We start from the raw sequence: 22984 nt of genomic DNA, 5'->3' as shown, positions 1-22984 counted from the left end.
GCGTTCTCATTATCGTGTCTGTTAAACGATCCTGAGACGTTCAGGGTGTTACAGTAGTAGAGGGGTAGTGGGGTAGTAGGGTAATAGGGGGGTAATAGGGGGGTAGTAGAGGGGTAGTAGAGGGGTAGTAGAGGGGTAGTAGTGGGGTAGTAGTGGGGTAGTAGAGGGGTAGTAGAGGGGTAGTAGAGGGGTAGTAGAGGGGTAGTGGGGTAGTGGGATAGTGGGATAGTAGAGAGGTAGTGGGGTAGAGGGGTAGTAGAGGGGTGGGGTAGAGGGGTAGAAGAGGGGTAGTGGGGTAGTAGGGTTGTAGAGGGGTAGTAGGGTAGTAGAGGGGTAGTAGGATAGTAGGGTAGAGGGGTAGTAGAGGGGTGGTAGAGGGGTAGTAGGGTAGTGAGGTAGTGGGGAAGTAGGGTAGTAGGGGGTAGTGGGGTAGTAGGGAGGTAGTGGGGCAGTAGGGGGTAGTAGGGTAGTAGAGGAGTAGTAGAGAGGTAGTTGAGGGGTAGTAGGGAGGTGGGGTAGTAGTGGGGTAGTAGAGGGGTGGGGTAGAGGGGTAGTAGAGGGTTAGTTGGGTAATGGGATAGTAGGGGGGTAGTGGGGTAGTAGTGGGGTAGTGGGATAGTGGGGTAGTAGGGTAGTGTTGTAGTAGAGGGGTAGTAGGGTAGTAGAGGGGTGGAGTAGAGGGATAGAGGGGTACTAGAGGGATAGAGGGGTAGTGGGGTAGTAGGGCAGTGGGGTAGTAGAGGGGTAGTAGGGTAGTAGAGGGATAGTAGGATAGTAGGGTAGAGGGGTGGTAGAGGAGTGGGGTAGAGGGATAGTAGGGGGTAGTGGGGCAGTAGGGGGTAGTAGAGGGGGAGTAGGGTAGTGGGCTAGTGGGGAAGTAGTGTAGTAGAGGGGTAGTAGGGTAGTGGGGTTGTAGAGGGGTAGTAGAGGGGTGAGGTAAAGGGGTAGTTGAGGGGTAGTAGGGTAGTGGGGTAGCAGGGTAGTAGGGGTAGTGGGGTAGTAAGGTAGAAGGATACGAGGGTAGTGGGGTAGTAGAGGGGTAGTGGGGTAGTGGAGGGGTAGCAGAGGGATAGTGGGGTATTCGAGGGGTAGTAGGGTATTTGGGTAGTAGAGGGGTAGTAGGGTAGTGGGGTAGTAGAGGGGTAGTGGGGTAGTAGAGGGATGGGGTAGAGGGGTAGTAGGGTAGAGGGGTAGTGGGGGAGTAGAGGGGTAGCAGGGTAGTGGGGTAGTAGAGGGGTAGTAGGGTATAGGGGTAGTAGAGGGAGCAGGCAGAGGGGTAGAGGGGTAGTAGGGTAGTGGGGTAGTGGGATAGTAGGGGGTAGTGGGGTAGTAGAGGGGTAGTAGGGTAGTGGGATAGTAGAGGGGTAGTTGGGTAGTAGAGTGGTAGAGGAGGGGTAGTGGGGTAGTAGAGCGGTAGTAGGGTAGTGGGGTGGTAGTGGGGTAGTAGGGTAGAGGGGTAGTAGGGCAATGGAGTAGTAGAGGGGTAGTAGGGTAATGGCATAGAAGGGTAGTAGAGGGGTGGGATAGAGGGGTAGTGGGGTAGTAGGTGGGTTGTAGAGGGGTAGTGGGGTGGTAGTGGGGTAGTAGGGTAGTAGAGGGGTAGTGGGGTAGTAGAGGGGCAGTAGGGTAGTGGGGCAGTAGGGTAATGGGGGTAGTAGGGGGTAGTAGAGGGGTAGTGGGGTGGTAGTGGGGTAGTAGAGGGGTAGTAGAGGGGTAGTGGGGTAGTAGAGAGGTAGTAGGGTAGTAGAGGGGTAGTAGGGTAGAGGGGTAGTAGAGGGGTAGTGGGGTAGAAGAGGGGTAGTGGGGTAGGAGGGTAGTAGAGGGGTAGTAGGGTAGTAGAGGGGCGAGGGGTGGTAGAGGGGTAGTAGAGGGGTGGGGTAGTAGAGGGGTAGAGTAGTAGAGGGGTAGAGAGTGAGTAGTAGAGAGTGAGTAGTATGCCAATGCCAAGTTACATGGCGCACGTTTCAACAAAATAAATACAAACTCGGTGTAAGCGGCATTTTTAAGAAACGTGCCGGTTAAGAATAAATAACAACCATTTTCGTTGCTAGGAGCTGCGTATTCAAAACTCTTCAAACCCCGGCAAGCTGCGTACTTTCAAAGTCATCAAACCCTGGCAAGCTGCGTACTGAAAGCAGCCTTTTTAACAACAAAAACACACAAAAATGCGCACCAAGTTACACGGCGCGCGTTTAAACAAAATAAATACAAACTTGGTGTAAGCGGCATTTTTAAGAAACGTCCCGTTTAAGAAAAAATAAATAACAACCATTTTCGTTGCTAGGACACCTTCCACGCCGCACAGGAAACAGTATTTTCGTTGCTAGGACACCAAAATGCAAAATGGCGTCTGGCTGTCCACAGTCCCTACTGACTATGGACACGCGCATGCTGTTTGCTATGGACAAATGGCAAGAGCAGCCATGTTTGTCCATGCAGACGCGTGCATGCAATCCCTCGGCAGAATCGATTCCAAAAGGTACTCGCAATAGCGAGAGCAGCGCATGCGCTGCTTTCGCTAGGCGAGACCTAAAAAAGCATTGCGTAAACACATGATGTACGTGAAGCGGGCGCCCTAGCAAGTTATTTAAAAATCAAGTAGTCCCTAAACAAAACTAACAAAGCTAGACAGCGCAATAAAACAGTAGTTGGTCGGTGCTACTTCCGATAAAAACGGAAGTGATGCATAGGATCAACAGCCACCAGAAACAAAGATAACTCCACCAATGCCAGACTTAGACAAATCGCAAGGGACAGGAGAAATTCCACGGACTTTCAGCCAACATACAGATTACTTTAGGTCTCGCTGAGACAGAGCATGCACCGCATGCGCTGCTAACGTGAGACCTAACAATTTTTTTAAAATAAACAGCTGAAAAACTGTCATGAACAGAGCTGAAGGAGAAAGACACGACTATTGCGCCAAGCAGAAAATAGTAATCCAGAAAGTCAAATATTGTGAAATTTACTTTAAAGTGTGCAGCTCTACTGAAAAAAATTCTGCATAATAAATGCACCATCATAACATAACTGACTGGAAATGAGGGTGAATTAAAACTTGTACAGAACCACAAGGTTAGCTAAACAACTATAGGCTTGTGCAAAAAGCAAAACACCACAGTGGTTGCAACTAAATTAAAACACATTGCAACTCAGACATTAATAACCACTTATGTCCACACAAATCAGAAAGAAAGAAAGATTAAACCAGATCCTTCAAAGACATGTCTAGGTGTCATTACCACACCGTGCAGCTCTAAATTGCCGTAATGCCAAATCAGCATGTACACGAAATAAATGTCCACCATCAGACTCCATATATTTCAGGGTATTTTGTACAGGCTCTGAACGCAGCCATACATGTCTACGCCGTGCAACTGACTGAGTCATAGCTTTACCCATGGAATCAATGGTGTCCCTACTACATCTTATGGTGAATTTTGCTGCCCCTAGGCCATCCTGCTCCAACTGTAGCAGTTCAAGCATGGCTTCCTCTGGAAGAGAGAGCAGCAAACTTTCCATTGAGTGCAATAACACATAGGAAAACCTGCAGAGAACAGATGTAGTGTTCAAAGACTGTAATGCGGCACGAATGGAAGAGAAAATATTCCTTCTACAACTTTCCAGCCAACTGCTGCCAGTGCGTGGTGGAACCAGAGGGAGGACATTTGTGTAGCTACTTGCACAACCAGACCCTTTGTGGAGAGATGCTTGAAGAGACAATCAGGATACCCAGAGGTGGGACGATACCTGTGGGATATAGCCCGGCGTACAGGCATTCTTGTTACTGGTCTTGCTCAAGCCCCTAACAAAATGTTGTTTAAAGGTTCATTTATAAGGAAGTAAGGGCTCCACCCCCATCTTACCCTGGTAAAGAACATCCACTAAAGGGTCTGTGGATCCAGTCGGGGCACCTCCCACCTTCTTGGGGCTAGAAAGCGGGCCAGAGGAGAATTGAGACCCAAAGACTTCGTGCAGAGAAATGAAATATTCCCGCATTTGAGCTAGAGTCACCCCGGCTCCAGGATATTTAGAGAAGCGGGTGGTGGACTTCGGAGAACGCTCCGCAGCTGAAGGTTGGGAGATGGCATCAGAAAATAACTTACAATTCGACTGTTGGTGCTTTGGAGCCTCGATCGACGGAGACGGCCCTTCACCCAAACGGTTCCCCAACCGGTCTGTAGACTTTGACGAGGACTGACAACGACGTAGTGCCTCAGATAATTGCACTGCCAGGAGTTTAATTTGAAGCTCTCCTAACGCCTTCGGCCGAAGATGCTGACAGGAACCACACACCTCCGAGTCATGGTGGTCTCCCATTCCCATCCACCACAAACAGATGGCATGAGGATCTGTAATCGACATCTGTCTGTCACAAGATCCACAGGGTGTAAACCCTGAAGGCACCTCAAAAAGCTCACTGTTCCTCACACAAAATTAAGGAGATGGACTAAAAAAAGGCTTTGCAAGCGTGGAAAAGGAACTGATGTCGGCAAGGGGGTTATATGGACTCTGACATCAGTCAGTACAGAGTTGGGCTGCGCCCTCTACAGACGTGCTGTGGGGAAAAACATTCCGGATCTAGTCTCGCAGCTCGGGGGAGTATTCTAAAGTAAGGAATCCGTGGCTAACAGATAATTCTATTTGCACTTTATGTACTTTGCGCAATATTGAGAATCTTGAACACATTTTATTTTCCTGTACATCATATGCCTGGTTTAGAAAGAAATTGATTTGTTCAATCTACCTCAATATAGGGTTCAGGAAACACTTTGACTCACTGAGTCTTGAGATATGATACAACCCAGCACATAGTTTTTATCTTAAGTAGATATTTACTAGCAGAAGGATTTGTGCCGAAAAAAGGGGACTTAAATTATTATCTTTATGATTCTCTTTATTTAAACAATGATTTTATTCTTGAAACAGATTGCATTTTATAGTAAGAAGGATTGGCTGTGAATGCACTTTATTGACACCATTGAATTAGTACTATGTGATGCATATATTGTATATATATTTTAAATGCTTGTAACCAAAATAACTTACTTGATACAACTATTTCAAGGAGGTGTTATTATGTAAAACACAGTCAGGCTAAGTAGATTGAGCTTTGCATCAACTAACGTGGCTGTTTGCGCTGTTAATTCCCAAGTACCACCCATGTAGCTACCCTTTGATGAGTGGTACAAAGCAGCATAAAGTGCAATGTGTCAAGAAAAAGGTACCTCTCCAGCACTAAATACCTTTTATGGCGAAAAGTAAATCCATTTCCAGACTTTGCAGCGGTGAAGTCTCTGTAATCTCTAACCCAACATTTTTCCAAGAAAAGGAGAGACCCCCACTGGAAAGAAAGGGAATTATGACAAGTAAAACAAGCATTTCACTAATGTATACATGACAGTGAGTTGTGCAGCATTATGATTATCCTCAATATTGCATGCACACATTTTTGTATATTCCTATGCAGAAGCCGTTTCACTTATCTTATGAATACTAAGGAAAGGCGTTGGAGTTTGCTTGACAATTCAGTGTAGGTCTTCAATTGTGTGCATGCTAAACATATTTTGAGGTGACGGAAGTGATAACATATGCTTAGTTTCTACTTGGATAACTACTGCTTGACCTTAACCTGTGAGTCATGCATTAAGGTAGTTGCATTTGGCGGAGCAAAGCATTATTATGAGGGTGCCTGGCCTCTACAACCCGCTCCCCAATGGCTATGGTCCTGTTTCCCCACTTCAATAGTGTTGTGAATAGCTGCCTTGCTTCTGATGGCTAGAGTGGCGTGAAAGCAGAATCGGGTCTGTTAGCGAAGGAACAGCCTCTATCCTAGACAGAAGTACTAACAAGATTAGCTCTACATGGGCATGGCCAGCGCAACAAGATGGCAGATACAACTCGGAGAGGGTGCAAAGCATGGTCACCACTATCCATAACCATCAGACACTTCAGAGGAGTGGAGATTGCTTGCCTGCAGACCATTGTAATTTATGACAAAGCAGAGGAGCCATAGTTTTCTGCTGCTGGACCGGCCCCTGTGGGAGAAGTGGCCTGAGTGCATCGGAGTGGTGGTGAAAGAGGCCCAGTTGCTGCTCTAAATAATTAGTATGTCAAGAGGTGGGGCTTGTAGTCCAACATGGTGGCCGCACTCTTTTAGAGCTCTGTGTTGGGCCCCCTTTATTCCATCATAATCCTATATTAGTGGCTATCGTGAAATCCTACTAGCTGACTTACCTCCCTGCAGCTCATTTCTGTTGTCTTTGGGGTTGATTCTGAGAGCCACTAAGGCACCCTGAAATACGGCGTACCGCAGAGAAATTGGTGGACTGAGGTGGCATCCACTTTGATCCGGCAGGCAGTTACATACCCAACTGGTGGTTTGGGGTGGAGGGCTCCAGACAAGCCGAGATGGCCTGGAGGATGTGTGTGAGAGGGCACTGCGGCCGGTTTGGAACTCCTGGAAGGCGACGACCTAGTTTGGCAGTCCGCTGGTGAGGAGGTGGGCAATGCCCAACCCAGCAGGCACTGGCATCTTGTGGACGAGCTGCATGGGATCTATAAGGGCCAAAGCAACTTTGCATTGCTGGCGAGCCTGCTGGAAACATTTTGGCTAGCCGCACTTCTCAATTAAAACGGGTGCAATAATTCTGGAGCTGACACGCTGTATATGGAGGCATGAGGAAACCTCCGACTCTGGCCTCTTCCCTCCCTTGGTCTGCCTGCTGGGACCTATTGAGAACGTGATCTTGCATTGCCACCTTAGGAAACACTATTAGTGAGATCTGTGAGCGGTGCGCTCTCTGGAACACAAGCAAGACTGTTGAAAGATGATCAGCTGGAGGATGTAGACCATGTTCTGCTTCATAAGCCCTGCTAGTACTGTGCAGACCCACAGGCCCCACCCCTGCCGATATAATTTTCCCTAGGATGTGCTGTAACTGAATGCTTTCCTTCAACACATCTGCCCCAAAGAAGAGGCCACCTGGCCCCCACTCCCTTTTTTTTCTCCTCTCTTGGCCCTTGGGAAAGGCAGTCTGACTGGGGTGCATGAGATAACGGCCACACTGTGGTGGTTAATCAGTAACAGTCTTCAAGCCCCTGCTGTGATGTTCAGTGTGAGGTTTCTAACCAAACTCAGACCTAATTTTTCTACTACATCAAGGGAACCCCAGTGCAGAGGGAGATTGTTAAGTACACCAGAGCATCTGGCACCCAGCTGGACCTGAGGTGGCAGCGCCTCCAATAGCTGTTCCCAATAAAGAAACCTTTCCGGCAATAATCCTACAAGTCATCTGAGAGTCCAGGGAGGCGCTGGATAGGAGAAGTGGACACAAGGTCTCACTCCTCAGATAAGATCTCAGAAACCTGGCAGACTGCACTACTGAGGTGGAAAAATTAAACTTGGTGGTCGAGGACGAAGTCCAGCCTCTCCAGAAAAAGGGGCAACGCAACGTCTTTGTGATATTTCGGCAGATCTGGAGAGAAGGGCTGAGGATGCTGAGGGCTGCTCTCCGTAACATCTTAAGAGTGATTGGGGTATCTGAGGGCACCATGGGCACTACACCAGAACACTTTTTCCTGTAGTGGTTCAGATTTTGGTTCCCTCAGTCGGCTCTTTCGGTTGCTTTATCCTTGAGAAAGCCCAAGTGCTCATTGACGGCCTGTAATTAGGCACATACTAAATTACCTGGACAGGGATTTTTTACTGATTTTGTCCGATCAGACCCCAGAGCTGCAATGTGCCAATGCCAAAGTGTCAATTGCGCAAGTCCTTTGTTGGGGTGAAGCAGAAACTAAGGGCCATGCAACTTAAATAGATGCTATCATTCACACATACATTTAAAGCCTTGCATGCAGGGAAGTCCTTCTTTTCCCAAGACCTCTGAGAGTGCCTGGGAATGGGTAGAAGGTAAATTGTCGATTATTGGGTGGGGAGTTCTGAGAGATGACACATCACCCAATGCAGTCAGAAGTCGGAAAAGAGTGCCCCTAATCAAAGATGTAGGAGACATCACTACACTAAATCCCAGAAAAGAAGTACAATTCCAGATAAGTAGGCGACGTCCTCAGGTACTAGCACAGACAAAGCCCCATGTATCTAGACCATCTGACTTGTCTACATGGTCATCACTGCTCAGAGGGAACCAAACCCTTACAGCTGGCTGCCGTGTCATGAGCGGAGGGCAGGGTTATTTGATGATGATGATGCCACTGAGAAGTACCTGATGTTACAAAAGGGGGATGATGCTGTGGTCTTGCAATCAGAGTATATTGATATTCACCAAGTTGGCTGTTGGGGTGTAAGAAAGTTCCTGTTCTGAAGTGTAGGGTGCAGGGAGTTAGGGGTAAGTTGGGTTGTTGTGTGTTTGGATTTACTTCTTTAAACACACTGCACAGTATAAAAGGCTATTAAGGTCAATTCCTGGAATGTAAATGTGCTCAATAACAAATTCAAGAGGGGTCGGTGTTCAATATTTTAGGAAGAGGGGTCCAGATCACCTTCTTACAGGCAGAGATACATCTTCAGGTTTCAATTGCCCATTCCTGGTGAGACATGGCTGCACCAGAATATTTCATGCAGGGTTCTCTGGAAATGAACGGGCGATAGCTATTCTGCTACATTAAACCTTACACTTGTAATCAATAAACTTGGTTATGAGAAAAAAACAGGAGCGGAGTACCAACCATAGGCGCACTATTCGGGGATGGCTTCCTACTTAACCATGCTAATTTTATAAATAAAAAGGGGCTCACAGACACGTAGTTTCTCCTAAACGCTAGCCTAGTATGCTATGTTAAACTGCATTAGGCTCCTACCAAACCGCCAACACACAACATATCTAATGGGCACTCTCAGACACTTAACACAATGTTAATACCCTGGCATAAGGGCACATTCATCCTCACCTCTACTGACATTACTGGGTAGATGGGACAAGGACTTGGGGATGGTCATGTCAGACAAAGAATGGACCTCCTTGCTTGCTTACCCGAAAGGTGTTTCCCGTAACTCCGGACTCAAATTTGTACAATATATGATAATATAGAGGGCATATCTCACACCACATCGGTTACATACCATGTTCCCCACATTAGCAGCAAATTGCTCTAGGTGTCCAGAACAGGATGCTGACCTACTGCACATTTTATGGTCTTGTCCTGCCCTCTCCACATACTGGACACAGATTGTGGCCACACTGTGAGAGGTAGTTCGGGGGAAGCACATGGCACACGGTAGAGTTGTCTCTTGGCTCTATACCCTCGCCCAAAGGGTTACAAGGTGCAATCGAAATTAGCAGATTTAGCGCTCATTCTTGCTAAACGCCTTATAACTAGACAATGGAAGTCAGATGTCCCGCCCAACTTGCTTGCTAGTCCTGAGGGAGGAGATGGAGAGGTGGGGTCTGGCAGAAAGTGGAACATTGCGCCGGGAGGAACACCATGGACTTAGGAAAAAGTCCATTGCCATGAACTGAGATCTCCCTTTGAAGTCCTTCAAATCGCTTGATACGGTCACAACCTAGTCACATGCAACCGAGCCACAGGGGTACACGTTATGGCCCCTATGCAGATCAAGCTCCTACTGGACTGTAGCACATGCGACATTATACACACGAGTTTGGATAGAGACGGACGTAATTGTGCCTTTTTGCCAAGCACTACATTTCAGTAAACTCACGCACTTCCACTCTATACTGGCAATAAATGTAGGCTGGATAGCTCACTCGTTATCTCTCTTTCTTTTTTATTCACAAAAATTCACAAAAATAGGTGTACCCTTTGTTTGGGAAGGGAGGGAGGTTTTGTTGTTGATGTAGTGATTAACTAAGTAGGACTGTTTCTTCAATAGTGTTTTGTCATCTGGAAGCAAACTGCTAGATGGCCAAACACTGCTTTGCATAATACCAAAATTGATATGGGAATTGAAATATGCACATGTGTACTATATAACTGAGTATCTTGTCTTCTCATCCTGTATCTAGAACGTATTGGACGCATTGTTCTATACATGTCTTAATTTCTAAAACCCCAATAAAATTAGTTTTTGAAAAAAATGAGAACAAAACCGAAAACTTGGAATGTAGTGTGTGTATGTACCACCGCCTCTGATTGAAGATAATTTGCAGGGTTTATCTGTGCTATTGGTAAAACTTCCACAAGGAAAGCATATTATAGAATGACATTTTAATGCTGCAATGTCCTCTGGGTTGGATAGCACAGGCTCCCCTACACACACGAAGGTCATAGCCCCTCCCCCTAAATTGGCACAATCAGTGGGGTTCAGCGATGTCTGTATGTCTCAGAACCCAGCTATAATGGCATTCACTTATTACTCCTACATCCAAAAAACACAGTCTAGGATAGAATACCTTTTTATGGCTGCGGTAGACCTTGGTGAGGTTAGGGTTATCCGTATGCTGCCCACATGCCTATTAGACCACTCCATGCTGGAAGTGACCATGTGGAAAGATACCAGAGGTTGGGTGGGAGGATGGAGATGTAACACTTGGCGCCTATTGTTGTGGAAGGAATTACAAAGATGTCATGCAGTTCACAGTTCTGTCCTATACAGCTGGCACTACATATTTACAATCACCAGGCCCTAGGTATAGCCTCCTACGGTGCAGAGCTGGGGAGGGGGGGGGGGGTCATATGGATGTTTTCTCTTTAGTTCTAGTAGAAAATCAATTGCTGGTAAGCGTTCCCATAGGTACTCCCCTACTCTCACTTAGGCTGGACTTTGGGCTCAGAGCTCTATCTGATAAAACAGGACTGCTTCTAATACTCTAATGGAGGAGAATCTGGGTTAACCAAGAGCTCTTTTCTTAATGGCAAGGCTTAGAGGAAATACTCAGCTATGTGGGGTCCTGAAACATACCCTGAATATAATATGTGAACGTCGCTCTGGTAGAAATTGGGAAGGCAAGCCTGTTGAGTGCCCCTGGCAGAGCCGGGGCGACCGCCAAGATAAACATCAAAACAGCCTTTTGGCAACCCAAAGATTCTCTTCTGCATTCACAGACTAGCTAGGTTCACCAGCCGATGCTTTCCTCACAGTCAAAGACTCCTTCAGAAGCAAGGAAATCCTGGACAAGATAGAGCCACCTCTAGCCAGACGTCTGTATCTGCAATTCCGGTATGGGACCCTGACCCTCCATTCATTTACTGCCAAGTGGGCACGAATCCCGAGGGATGAGAACTGGCACTGCCTGGCCTGTGGTGCCCCCAGAGAAACCATTGAGCACGTCATGTTCTTCTGCCTGGTTTTCACGAGTAGCAGGAGATGCTGGATATTTCTGCTGTACTGAATATGGGTGTCAGGGAGCATAAAGAGACCCTAAAGATATTGAGATCAGACACCAGTAAAGTGTTGATTTGTGCACTAACCCGTAACCTAATGGTAATGTGGAGAGTAAGGCAAAACATTTGTCTCCCTTGAGAAACAAGCCAGTGGTGATTCATGATGTGCAATATATTTATCCTTTACTGATACCGTCAGCTTGAATGTATATGTATTAAATTTGATTGGTGCTGGAATCCATATAATTTCATGCCGCTGTTAACTTATTTATTGCTTACAGATTTAAGGGAACCAATTGCATCAAAGGTTGCGCCCATTGATTTTATGTGTAATAAAAATGTTTGAATAATGTTGCTTTATATGCGTTGTTTATGTTTTATGCAATTATCTTTTTATGTGCTTTTACGCCTATGGGCGGAAATAAGGATCTGATGGAGCGTATATATCATCTGACGTCTACATTTATCAATTCTCACCTTTAAAAAGAGCATTACGAAAAATATTTCTTGATGAAAACATGTTGACTGGCTAAGTCGAAAATTGTGAGATTTCATGCTGCATCGTAAAAGCATGCAGAGTGTTATAAAATGATGATACGAAAACCTAAACAATGATAACTGCACATTAACATATTTACGTGTTAGGAGTAAATAAAATACAGCTAACAGAGTTTTGTGACAAAAATATTCAAATGTGCATTGAACATGAGATAAATATCTGCATAATGAGATTCTAGAAATGCTTAAATTTAAATCTGAAAAGAATCGATATAGTGCAAAACTGAGCTTACTGTAACGTTTATGTGGTAACATGTGTATTCAAAATTACACGTCAATAATTTGCTTTGAAAATGATAACGTGCAAATAATGTCTAAGAAGAGGTTTTAGTAGTACCTAATATTGACATGTAGTCTCTGAAGAGAATAATAATTGAATTAATTGAGAAAAGTCGAAATGTATTTGTGAATGTGTGATTTATAATAATAATAAACTGCAATGATTTAGCAAATTTTCATGTAGGCCTCAAACGCCTTTTCTCTCCTGTGCAGTCACTTGAGCCCTTATGAGAACTTTTTGTGAAGTTTCTTTTCTGTATTGGTTAACAATGGACTCACTTCTTGCAAGTAAACATTCTTGATAGAAATGTAAGAATGTTATTGCAAACCCAGGGAAAGGCGTTTGGGAACGGGTGGACTGTGAGCAAAGTAAAGTTCCACATACTTCCATGGAAATGACATAAGAGAAATACAATTGAACTTAATGAATCTAATGAAATTTGCAAAAGGGATTACTTAAATCTTCCGGATTTTTCTGTGAGTCACCGATCACCCCCATTAAAAAGCCCACTGTGGGTGACCAAAAAGAAACCCATGGACTAATGAAATTGATACGTTAATGGGTGGAAACGAGGAACTATTTGAGGTATAAATGCCCCATCAGAGGAGGAGTCGGGGCTGGCTGTCATTTTCATTTTCTCTGCCTGGCCTGCTGTCGGACTGTCCTTTGACTCTCTTATACCATTCACTTGAACTGAACTATTCTTAACTGCGATCCCGACACCTGTTCTTTACCGGCTGGTAAAGTTGAGCAGGAAATAACTTTTCGGCAGAAGGGTACCTGACTCCTTCTGTGGCACACGGTGTTGCTGTACAGACTTGGCCAGATCGATATTGAATACGGACATAATCTCTCAGCCTGCCTTGGTTTGTATGATTGGTAACTGAGACTCGAATTTCATTTTGTTTTCTCTCTACAGACAAACTTCAAACTGTCTATTTTTTTCTGTGCTGTATTGTGAGGCTACTTGTACTAATGATCTTGTCATTAAATCTGATTTGAAATGCAATTTCATGATCTGTCCATTGAAAAGAAGGCATTAGATAAATGTTTTCCATTAGTTATTTTTACCGATTCTGTCTCATTGTTTTAGTAATTTTTCTTGTCTCAAAGTGTTTGTATCCTTGTCTGAGAAAACTATGAAATAGGTTTGAGTTGACAATTCTTTATTCCAGGTCCTCATAAAGAAATTGTTTCACGTCTCCAAGTATTCTAGTCCCTGTTAGCTCAACAAAAAGATTCATTGGAGGACCATGATATACAGTAAAAAGGTTGATCAGGGTATATGGTGTTTCAATGGGATTGCATTGTAATGGGCCTAATGAAGTAAAAATGTATTTGTGGTAAAGAGAACATATTGCAAGCTTTCCGCTGCAACAGATCTTTTGAATTGAATTGAATTGATTTTGAGTAGGCCTATGGCTCTGTGGGTTGACCTTACTTGAAAGAAGTGCTTGAAAACATCAATTTCTGCAACCTATTCAGTCTATGTGAAATTGCTTTACATTTCTCCCTGGTCTAGAATCAGAGTTAACAGGGTCCTCTTGGATGCGTTTCAAATTCAGAGTGGTATAAGGCAGGGATATCCACTCTTTCCATTACTTTGTGCACGAGCTATTGAGCCCTTAGTGACGTGGGTGTGAATTGTACGCTCAGTACTAGGGAATCTGTAGGGCTGGTGGTCATGACAATCACATTGCACTTTGCACAGACGATGTCCTGTTATATGCTGGTAGGCCACACATGACTATCCCCAGGATTCTTCACATGCCGGAGGTATTTTGGGAGACTTCCAGCCTACAGGCCAATTGGGGAAAGCTCACAATAGCTACTCTGTGGGGGGACGTATCTTTAGACACCTGTGTTTCTGACTGTGCCCCACGAGTGCAGCTAGAGTTTAAATGCATTGTATGTACATAACAAGGGACCTGACAAGATGGTGGGAACTGAATGGACTTTAATTACCCCAAAAACTCAGATCCCAAATGGCAGGTGGAGCAAATTGCTGCATTATGGGAAGAGGAACCCTTTTTAAGAGGATTCCTCTGCCTCAACTACTATATACATTGAAAAGTATCCCTTCCTAACAGATTCCTCAATTTATTCAATCAGAAATCATTGGCAACCTTTGAGCTGGAGGTGTTCCATGAGTCTCCTGCTCTAAATGCGTGCAATCTCCTTATGACAAGTGCCTGGGAATTGCTGAAATTACGTTTTATTACTGGCCGCTCACTAATTTTTGATAAGTTACTGGTTCTTTGCCGATAGAGCGGACCCTCCTGTTTGTTTAGCGATTGAAACCCTTGGTGATCTACACCTTTTCCAACAATTTTATGGGGATAGGATCTCCCTGGCCCTCCAATGGGTCTTTAGGCTGCCGATAGACAGCGGGCATCAGGCATTGTATGAGATGGGCTGGTACAAGCGGATAACCGGGGAGACATTCTTATGGAGCGGTATTAGGCTAGCATCTGTGGCCCGACTTACTGGATTCAGGTCTTGGGACACCATTTGGATTTCCAAGGTGGGGATGGATAGGAGTCTAGTCACATGAGGTCCTTTAATTTGAAAGTCATATGTTATTGCAATATATTCATACAAAAATCAGTCTGTCAAGTGACAGGAACAAGACGCCTTTCTTTGGCAAATTAAGAGTAAGCATATCCTACATCTTGTTCCAGTCACGTGAATGACTTTTAAAAAAATTACTTTTCCTCTGCCATTATCTCTTGTCGACAATTTGCATTTTCATTTTGTATGTCCTGTGTAACTTTGGGAGCACCAATTGTACATTCTATTTTTGTATTATTTGAATATTGTGCAATAACAAATGATTTTCCAAAATAATGGTTGTGGGAACCGTATTTTTGTTCCTTGCTTTATGTGTTTTGAGGGATTGTGTCACAGTAGCATTATTGTTTTTTTGGTCTCTTGTTTAAAATTACCTCCCTGAGCCATTATTGTTGCAACATTCTCAAATTTATAAGGCACTAGTAGTAAATAGCCTGGATCCCTTTTAATCCATAAGAGAGAAGTGGGAACAATGATTGGATTCCCTGGAGGAGGACAATTAGGTTAAAGCTAAAATGGCTGCCTGTCAATTGATCATACCGGCCCGTCTGAGTCTAATACACTTTAAGTACTTTCATAGAATATATAATTTTGGCTCTTTAAAATGGGGAAAAGAATGACATGTCTTAGATGCCACTCAGCAAAACCAAGGTGCTTCTGCTAGGCAACAATACATCTTACTGGTCTCGAACTTGGTGGCCAAAGGAACTTGCAGCCCTGCCTACACTGGTAACCAAAGCCAAAAACCTTGGTATCATTTTCAATTACAAATTGTCATTGGACAAAAACATCAATGCTGTGACCTCCTCGTCTTTTTCGTTCTCAAAATTCTGAGGAAGATTTTTCCATTTATTCCTCAAGACATACAGAACCTGTTGGTTACCGCACTCGTGGTTTCAAAACATGATTACTGCAATGCATTTTATGTTGATTTGCAGCAAAAAGACTTATGAACAAATTACAAACTCTGCAGAACTCTGTGGCGCATATGCTTCTTAGGATCCCGAAGCATCATTCTGGGTCTCAAGCCTTGGCCCAACTCCACTAGCTTTCTATAAGCGAGCGCATTGATTTCAAAGTAATTTGTATTGCATTTAAAGCATTGAATGGTCTTCACCCGGAATATCTGAAGCAGGATTTCATCTGTTACTGCCCGTCCAGAGTCTTGTGGTCTTTGTCTGCCCACAATTTCATCGTACACAAAGTTAAGAGAGCTCACTGGGGAGGCAGGAGCTTCATTCACTGTACAGCTAAAAGATGGAACTCTCTTCCTCTTTCCCTGTAAAAATGCACAGGTCTTCCTGCTTTCAAGAAAGACTTGAAAACATAGCTTTCTAAACAACTGTTTTATTTATTCCTCGGTTCAGGATCCTATCCATTTTCCTCTAATGCTCCTGCAGCAAAAAGGGCCTAGACGCCTTTGGGCAGTAGTGCTCCATTCAAAAATATTTTTTATTTCATTTCCCACAAAGAGAAGTGAATTTCCAGGGGCAAACTGAGACATTCATGATTTTGGCGTAAGAGAGCAAACTGCCCTTTCCAGCAACCAATGTGCCAAACATTTGTGCAAAGGCATCTATACTATGGTATCATGAACTCCCGTCAGCTGTGCTCCCCATGGCCAATGCATATAGTCCCGAAAAAGATAGGTAACATCAAGGGATTTGCACCCGCACTGCAAAATAAATGGAGATGTAAACTGGGGCCTTCTTCAAATGGAACTTTGGGATCTCCTGGGACAATGGAAACTGGTAACACAGAACAGACTGTGGTTAAAAAAGACAACATCCTGCAAGCCATCAAGGAAAGATACACCTCGTTGGACGGCAGAGTATATGAGGCCTGCCTTGACATGTTCTTGAGCTAACAAGATCTGCGAAACGGAGTCGACAGTCATGGAGGTGGAAGGGCATATATCCGAGCCAGAAGACTCCATCCCGAAGCCGAAAGACACAGTGGTTAATATTCTGACAGCATGGCGGGTAGAACAGGCAATCATTTCAGGAGGGTGAGGATGGCGAAGGGTGGCTGAGGGCTCAACGTCCACCCCCCATGTTAAATCCATATTCAATACTCAAGCGCCTTCTTGATTACTTAGACAGGGACACAATTCTTAAAGCAGCACATAAAGTGGTGGATAGAAAACTGGAGTCACACAGGATTATGTGGTTCCCCGATTATACAAGCTTGGTGCAGGCTCAAAGGAGCACCGTCCGTGTCGTGTACTGCTGGAATACACACTGATGTTTCCAGCAAAGTTGCATCTTAAATTTCAAGTTAAGGCATATTTAAAAAAATAAAAATAAAGCAGAGACCAGGTATTGGATCGAGGAGAGAGGTGCCCATATACCACTGACCGACTAAAATATGACATAGGCCCCTACCTTTTCCGAGAACACCTGAAGGCAGAGGCCAAATATTGGATCGAGGAGAGAGGTGCCCATAAGCCGTAGAAGGGCCAAGATGCAACACAGGCCCCTACCTTATCCGAGAACACCTGAAGGCAGCGGCCTGGGACTGGATCAAGGAGAGAGGTGCCCATAAGCCAAGGAAGGACCAAGATGTAACACAGGCCCCTAACTTATCCGTGAACACCTGAAGGCAGCGGCCTGGGACTGGATCAAGGAGAGAGGTGCCCATAAGCCACAAAGGACCAAGATGTAACATAGGCCTAACCTTATCTGAGAACACATGGTATAAGACATGGTAGAAGAAGAAGAAGCGGAACAAACGCAATCAGACAGTGAGTATGACTTAGAGTAGCGACGGAGATAGAGGGGCAGACAGCCCAGAGAAGCTGCGAGCGGTGGCTGCTCTGACTCCATAACAACAAAGTCTGTTGGGGTTTGAACAACTGCCTGAATCGTAAACATGGTTAAGCAATCCGCCGATGTGTGTAACCTCATCATTAGACAGAGTGGGGGAGTGAAGTAGTGACACTCATTTGATCATTTACTCAAATATGTATATTAATGGTGGGGTGGCAGACAGTTTGACGTCCAACTGGCTCTGCTCCACCTTTTAACCGTGAAGAGTTAATTCATATGGGGGTGCGGGGTTTCATTGTAGGTATTGTTTTTTTTTAAAAAACAGATTTTATTTAATTTTAAGCAGAAGACATTAGTTCAATTTTGACGCTCACTTGTTTCAGCAAAGGAAAATACATAGCACATTCTCAAGGCATTGGCATGTAATTGAGACAATACATTATTGCAGAAAAGTAACAACAACATTCCTATTCCTAGACGAAGAAATATGCTTATTGCCCCAGCCATTTTCCCCACACTCCTCTGTGCTTATGGGGGCAGCCCATGGCCTAAAAAACTGGCTTTTCCAGTTGTTAGCACGAGTCCACCACTGGGCAAGTGTAGGAAGGGATCCCCATCGGGCTGCAAAGTCCCGCAGCAACCATAAGGGCTGTCCCCAGAAATTATCGGTCAGCCCTGGTGCCACCGGAGCCCTCGAGCATACCCAATAGAAGCAGTGGTGTAACACAGGCCCCCGCGGTGTGGGCCCCCCAAGCTTTTGGGGGCCCTCTCAGCACAGTACTCTGACCGGAGAGCTCCTGATTGGGTCCAGAGGGGGCTCCTCTACATACCTTGCAGGGGTCTCTCTCAAGTTTCGTTACGCCAGTGAATAGAAGCTTTAGAGGGGAAAGGGGGACCTCCCAACCAAGCATCTCAGGCAACTCCTCCACCACCAAATTGCCAAACTACATGATAAAAGTCAGCTTGAGTTGCGCCACAATGAAAACATTGAAGCAGTCCCGCTCAATGTAGCCTAATTGGAGAGGGATAAGCAGTATACAAATAATAAGTTTGAATTTGAATCAATTTGTAAGACGTTGTGATCACCCATAGCGCCGTCAGTGCATCACGCCAGTGATCATCCTCAAGGGGTCCCACCCAATATTCCCATCAGGCTCTAAGAAAATCCAGGGTGCCCTGAATATTAATAATCAATGTACGTAACATTTTTGAGATCCCACATTTGCCCAAGTGACTCATCAAAAGTGTAGCCTCCAGTGAACTGAACTCAGGGAGTAAAGCAGTTTGTGAAAGATGTGAATGTAATGCGTGTCTTAGTTGAAGATATTTGTAAAACTGTGTATGAAACAATGCATATGACCCTGAAGTTCCTGGTAGGAATGCATATTTGTTCCTATCCAAACATACCCCAGCTGGGAATTACCAATAAGGTCCCACCTTCCAAAGCCTCTTAGGGGCACCACTTCCCGTAGCCAGGTACCATCCCAGAGAGGTGTTTGTGGCATGATTTTAGCATCCCATTTAATATGCCTTAAGGCCACTTGCCAAGCTTGTAGGGCCACCTTAGTCACTGCGGGTATATCCTCCGAGATAGAGGAGCCATATAGCATGGATAGTATCTGGGAAATCCTAACAAGGTCAGCTCCGAGCGATCGGCAGTAACTGACCATCCCTCGTTGAACCAGTCATGAATAACCAGGAGATGTGACGCCAGATAGTAAAGGTAGAGATTGGCCATCCTCAGCCCGCCATCAAAGGGTCCTCGCTGACAATGTACGAATGCAAGACAGGTTCTGGAGCCATGCCAAAGGAAGGAGATTGCTACCCCATCCAGGGTCCAAAACTACCTCCACAGTATCAAAAGCGGCAGATTTTGAAAGATGTAAAGAAACTGGGGCAAGATCTTCATTTTATGATGGGCGATACGGCCCATGCAATTCAGGGGAAGAGATTGCCATTTAAGCTTTAGCTTTTTTCATCAGCGGTTCCAAATTAGGAGACCAAGTGAGCTTGGGATGTAGGGGAACCCAGATGCCCAAATATTTGAGGCTAAGGTGGCAGATGAGGATGTCATCTTGCCACTCAAAGCATGCCCAGGATGGGGGCCAGGGGTGGGGTTGGTTTGAAGGCCCGATACCTCTCATCTCAGTGTTTGCCAAATAAAGCAGAACATCATCCCCGTATAGCGCTATATGGTCTTAATGACCGTCGCTCCATCTCCACCCAGTCGTCCGTGCCTTTGTGTGTGGGAAATTGCACGACAAACAGGGCCGGGCAAGAAGACAAGGTCTATTCGTGAATAAGAATGATGCGCAGCTGACATATGTGTGTATTGACTATGCCTTGGGTGCCAAATCCTCCAAGCATCACAGAGACCCAGGGCAATAGTCCAGTCAGAGAGACAACGGGCCGCAGTATGCTAAGAGAACAAGGGGGTCCGGAAGCATCGATTTCTGGGACAGGAACCGTACTGAAGTCTCCACCTATGACAGTCAATTCAGAAGAGAGATCTAAAAGGGCTTTAGATAAATCATGCAGAAAGATGCTGTGGGCTGCAGGTGGGGCATAGGCGCTCATCAGATTAACAGTCTGGCCCTCAAGTGTACCAGAGAGCATGAGGAAGCGACCTTGAGGATCACAGACCTCACGAGAAATTGAGAGGGAAAGGAATGTCGCAACATAATGGCCATTCCACAGGACCCACAAGTGTATCTGGCGTGAAACACCCTGTCCTATCCCTTCCGCGCCAGGAAGGGGCAATGATTACCTAAAAGGTGAGTCTCTTGAAGCAAGAGAACTACAGGAGTAGAATGGTGGGCAAAGGTGAGGACCGCAGTGCAATTAAGGATCACCAATCACTCGCATGTTATTACCCCAGGGCCAATTTTCAGCGTCCTCACTGCAACAATGTGGCTCTGCCGTGTGGGTAAGAAGGCCAGTGGCCTGGGCCTTAAAGGAGCTTACTTCATCTTCCACTGCGGAGATTCGAGATTCGGCTTCCGTAATCCGGGCAGTAGCATCTCTTAGGTCTTGATGGAGCAATGCCGCGTCCATTTGCGATTCTCCAATTTTGTTTTCCACAGCCATCTGTGAAGTTTGAATGGGTTGAAGGATAGTGGCAAAATCTCCAGATGATGGTGATGAAGTACCAGTCCCACCGCCAGCGCCTCTGGTAAGCCCACTCTCTGATCCCCTTGTGAATTGTTCCATTCGAATCTGAGAGGTCCACGGTTGGGCAGCCTTGTCTTTACCCATGGTGTTAGCAAGTCGACCAGACAAGTACTATTAACAATGAGACTCTGCCCACTCACCACAATCACAGGGCAGTTAGAGCAACAAATCACATGACCCGTAAGGCCAGCAGGTCAGACACACATCAAATAGCGGTAATTACTAGAAGGCACTGTTCCAGGGTCGGTATGGTTGAAGGTCAACCAAGACCAGGCCTCAACAAGAGGCAAACAAAGAAAGAGATGGATCTATGGGTTAGAGGTCTAGGGTGGGGTACTCAGGATGGGGGGAGACAACACAGGTGTCTCTTGTTGCCCTCACACACCCAGAGGGATGTCATGCTTCATCATCGGGCGGTGCTCCTCGTCGGGCCGGCGGTGCAATGCCCTACGGGTCCCCCGAAGGGTCTCTTTAGCGGAGATCTTTTAGAGAGCTGCCGATGGGTGCATGCGGGTATGCGGAGGGGGAGTACCGGGGTCAGTGGTGAGGGTAGTGTGTGCAAGGATAAAAATACCTAAGGGTTACCTGTGAAGCTATTTTAATAAGGTACCCCTGGTACAATAAAAATCGTGAAAAGAATGTTACTTGTCAAGACGTAATGTGTCTGTAGTAACTGGAAATACAGGTCAAATGGTCGACATGTTTCGCGCCTTTTAGTGGTCAGAATGATCCATGGCGTTTCATCAGGACCAGTAGAAGTGAAAAGTGTGGGGAGAGGTGCCCAGACTATGTGTAGTGGGGGGGTAAATTATCACCCTCTCACTCGGCAACAGGGGGGGAGTGCAGTGTCTCCTAAACAGGTAGTGTGTGAAAAAAAGGAGTCTGTTGTGCCCCCTTTGCAATGGACCTAGACCATAAAGAAGGATAAAAAAAAAAATATAAGGAAAAAATGGAGAGGTTAAAATACATATGCGGACATGCCTTGTCCATCTGCATATGTAAACAGCAATTCGAGAAATCACACATTGTAATGAGACAGTCATAGTATCATACATCTGGAGGCCCAGGCTACTCTCAAGTTTATAGGAGAAACGGGCAGGCGTGGGTGTAGTCCCATGTCAGTCAGCAATGGGTTACGGGTCCCGTTGGCAATCACAGAACCCAGCTAGAGGGTCGCTGGGTAAACTGCTGTGCCCTGCGGGGCCCAGAAACCTCCACTCGGCTGTGCAGCGGGCTCACCTGGTGTGTTGTCCACCGGGCCAGTCACAAGAACAAAAAAACACGTGTATTGCTAAATTAACAATATTACTGAGTTCATAGGTTCAACACGAGTCAAGTGCACAACGAGTGGTCTTACCTATAGCAAGAGTTGAAATTACTCCATGAGTTAAAAAGCGGCGTAGGAGGCCCACACCATCTAGGGCTGAAAGTCGGTAAGAATAGGTATCAGCAGGGAGTACCCAGGTGGGTAAAGGAGACAAAAGTGGAGCGTTAGGTTTACTTACATCATTCTCCGATGTGGAGCAGGGTAGTAACTTACGTAGTGAGTTGGGTAGATAGATCGCCTCGAGGATTACTCACGGGTTGCTCAGGTGACGGCACTGGAAACCTGCCCGGTCCAGACGCCTGCTCGGAGGTAACTGACTTCGCCTGGCCCATGGTATTTAAAGAGTGGGACCCGTGACTGAAGGAGGTGCCTACTTCCGGTGTTAATGAGACGATGGGTCATGTGAGACCGGAGCTGAGCATGCGTGGTGCAACCTAGGGTTCCAGTATTCTCTTGCGCATGCGTGTTCAGATTTTTATGCGCATGCGTGGTGTATGGGGAAAGTGGTACTACGCGCATGCGGGCCGTGAGGTACTTTCGGTGTATTGTTACCGGAGTAGTAGACTAAGACAAGTGGGGGTGCCTAGGCTAAAAACGTGTGTCACTGTTAGCCTCAGGCGGGGCTATCCGGCTTGATGCCAAGTTCGAGGATATGACGGAGTGGGTGCTAACTTGCTAGCGTGCCCCTAAAAAGTAAAGGTGTGATACTTCCATCGTCTCCCCGATATGTTTAGGCTATAGCAGTGTCGTTACTAAATCGGTACGACTTAAGACAAGGGCAGGGAGGTACACCTAAGAGCTGTCTAGACGAGGGTTGGTCTACCACTCGTTGCCTGCTCCTCCAGGCGCGTTCTTAGACGGAGGGACGGATGTAAGATGGAGTGCACATAACAGCTGCATACAGATATGACCGTATTACAGCTCGGTCCATGGGATATCATCGTTGAGCCCCTGAGTGTCTGTGTGCAGGCGGTGCACCCAGCGTTGTTCACGTCTAAAGAGTGA

At 45.8% G+C, this 22984-nt stretch overlaps 1 long non-coding RNA gene across 3 annotated transcripts in view; it reads right to left on the bottom strand.

Moving 5' to 3' along the window:
- The window catches only part of LOC146798582 (uncharacterized), a 277424-nt gene that overhangs the window by 124601 nt on the left and 129839 nt on the right, over positions 1-22984 (bottom strand). The window contains exon 4 of one of the 3 annotated variants that reach the window (XR_014969187.1): positions 5247-5344. The exons of the other annotated variants lie outside the window; for them this stretch is intronic. This is a non-coding gene — a long non-coding RNA (uncharacterized LOC146798582). The remainder of the gene's footprint in view (positions 1-5246; positions 5345-22984) is intronic. 3 annotated transcript variants of the gene reach the window in all.

This window comes from Triturus cristatus, chromosome 9, assembly GCF_964204655.1.
Source record: "Triturus cristatus chromosome 9, aTriCri1.1, whole genome shotgun sequence".
NCBI lineage: Eukaryota > Metazoa > Chordata > Amphibia > Caudata > Salamandridae > Triturus > Triturus cristatus.
The sequence above is the reverse complement of the archived record's forward strand: the minus strand, read 5'-3'. Positions and strand labels throughout refer to the sequence as shown.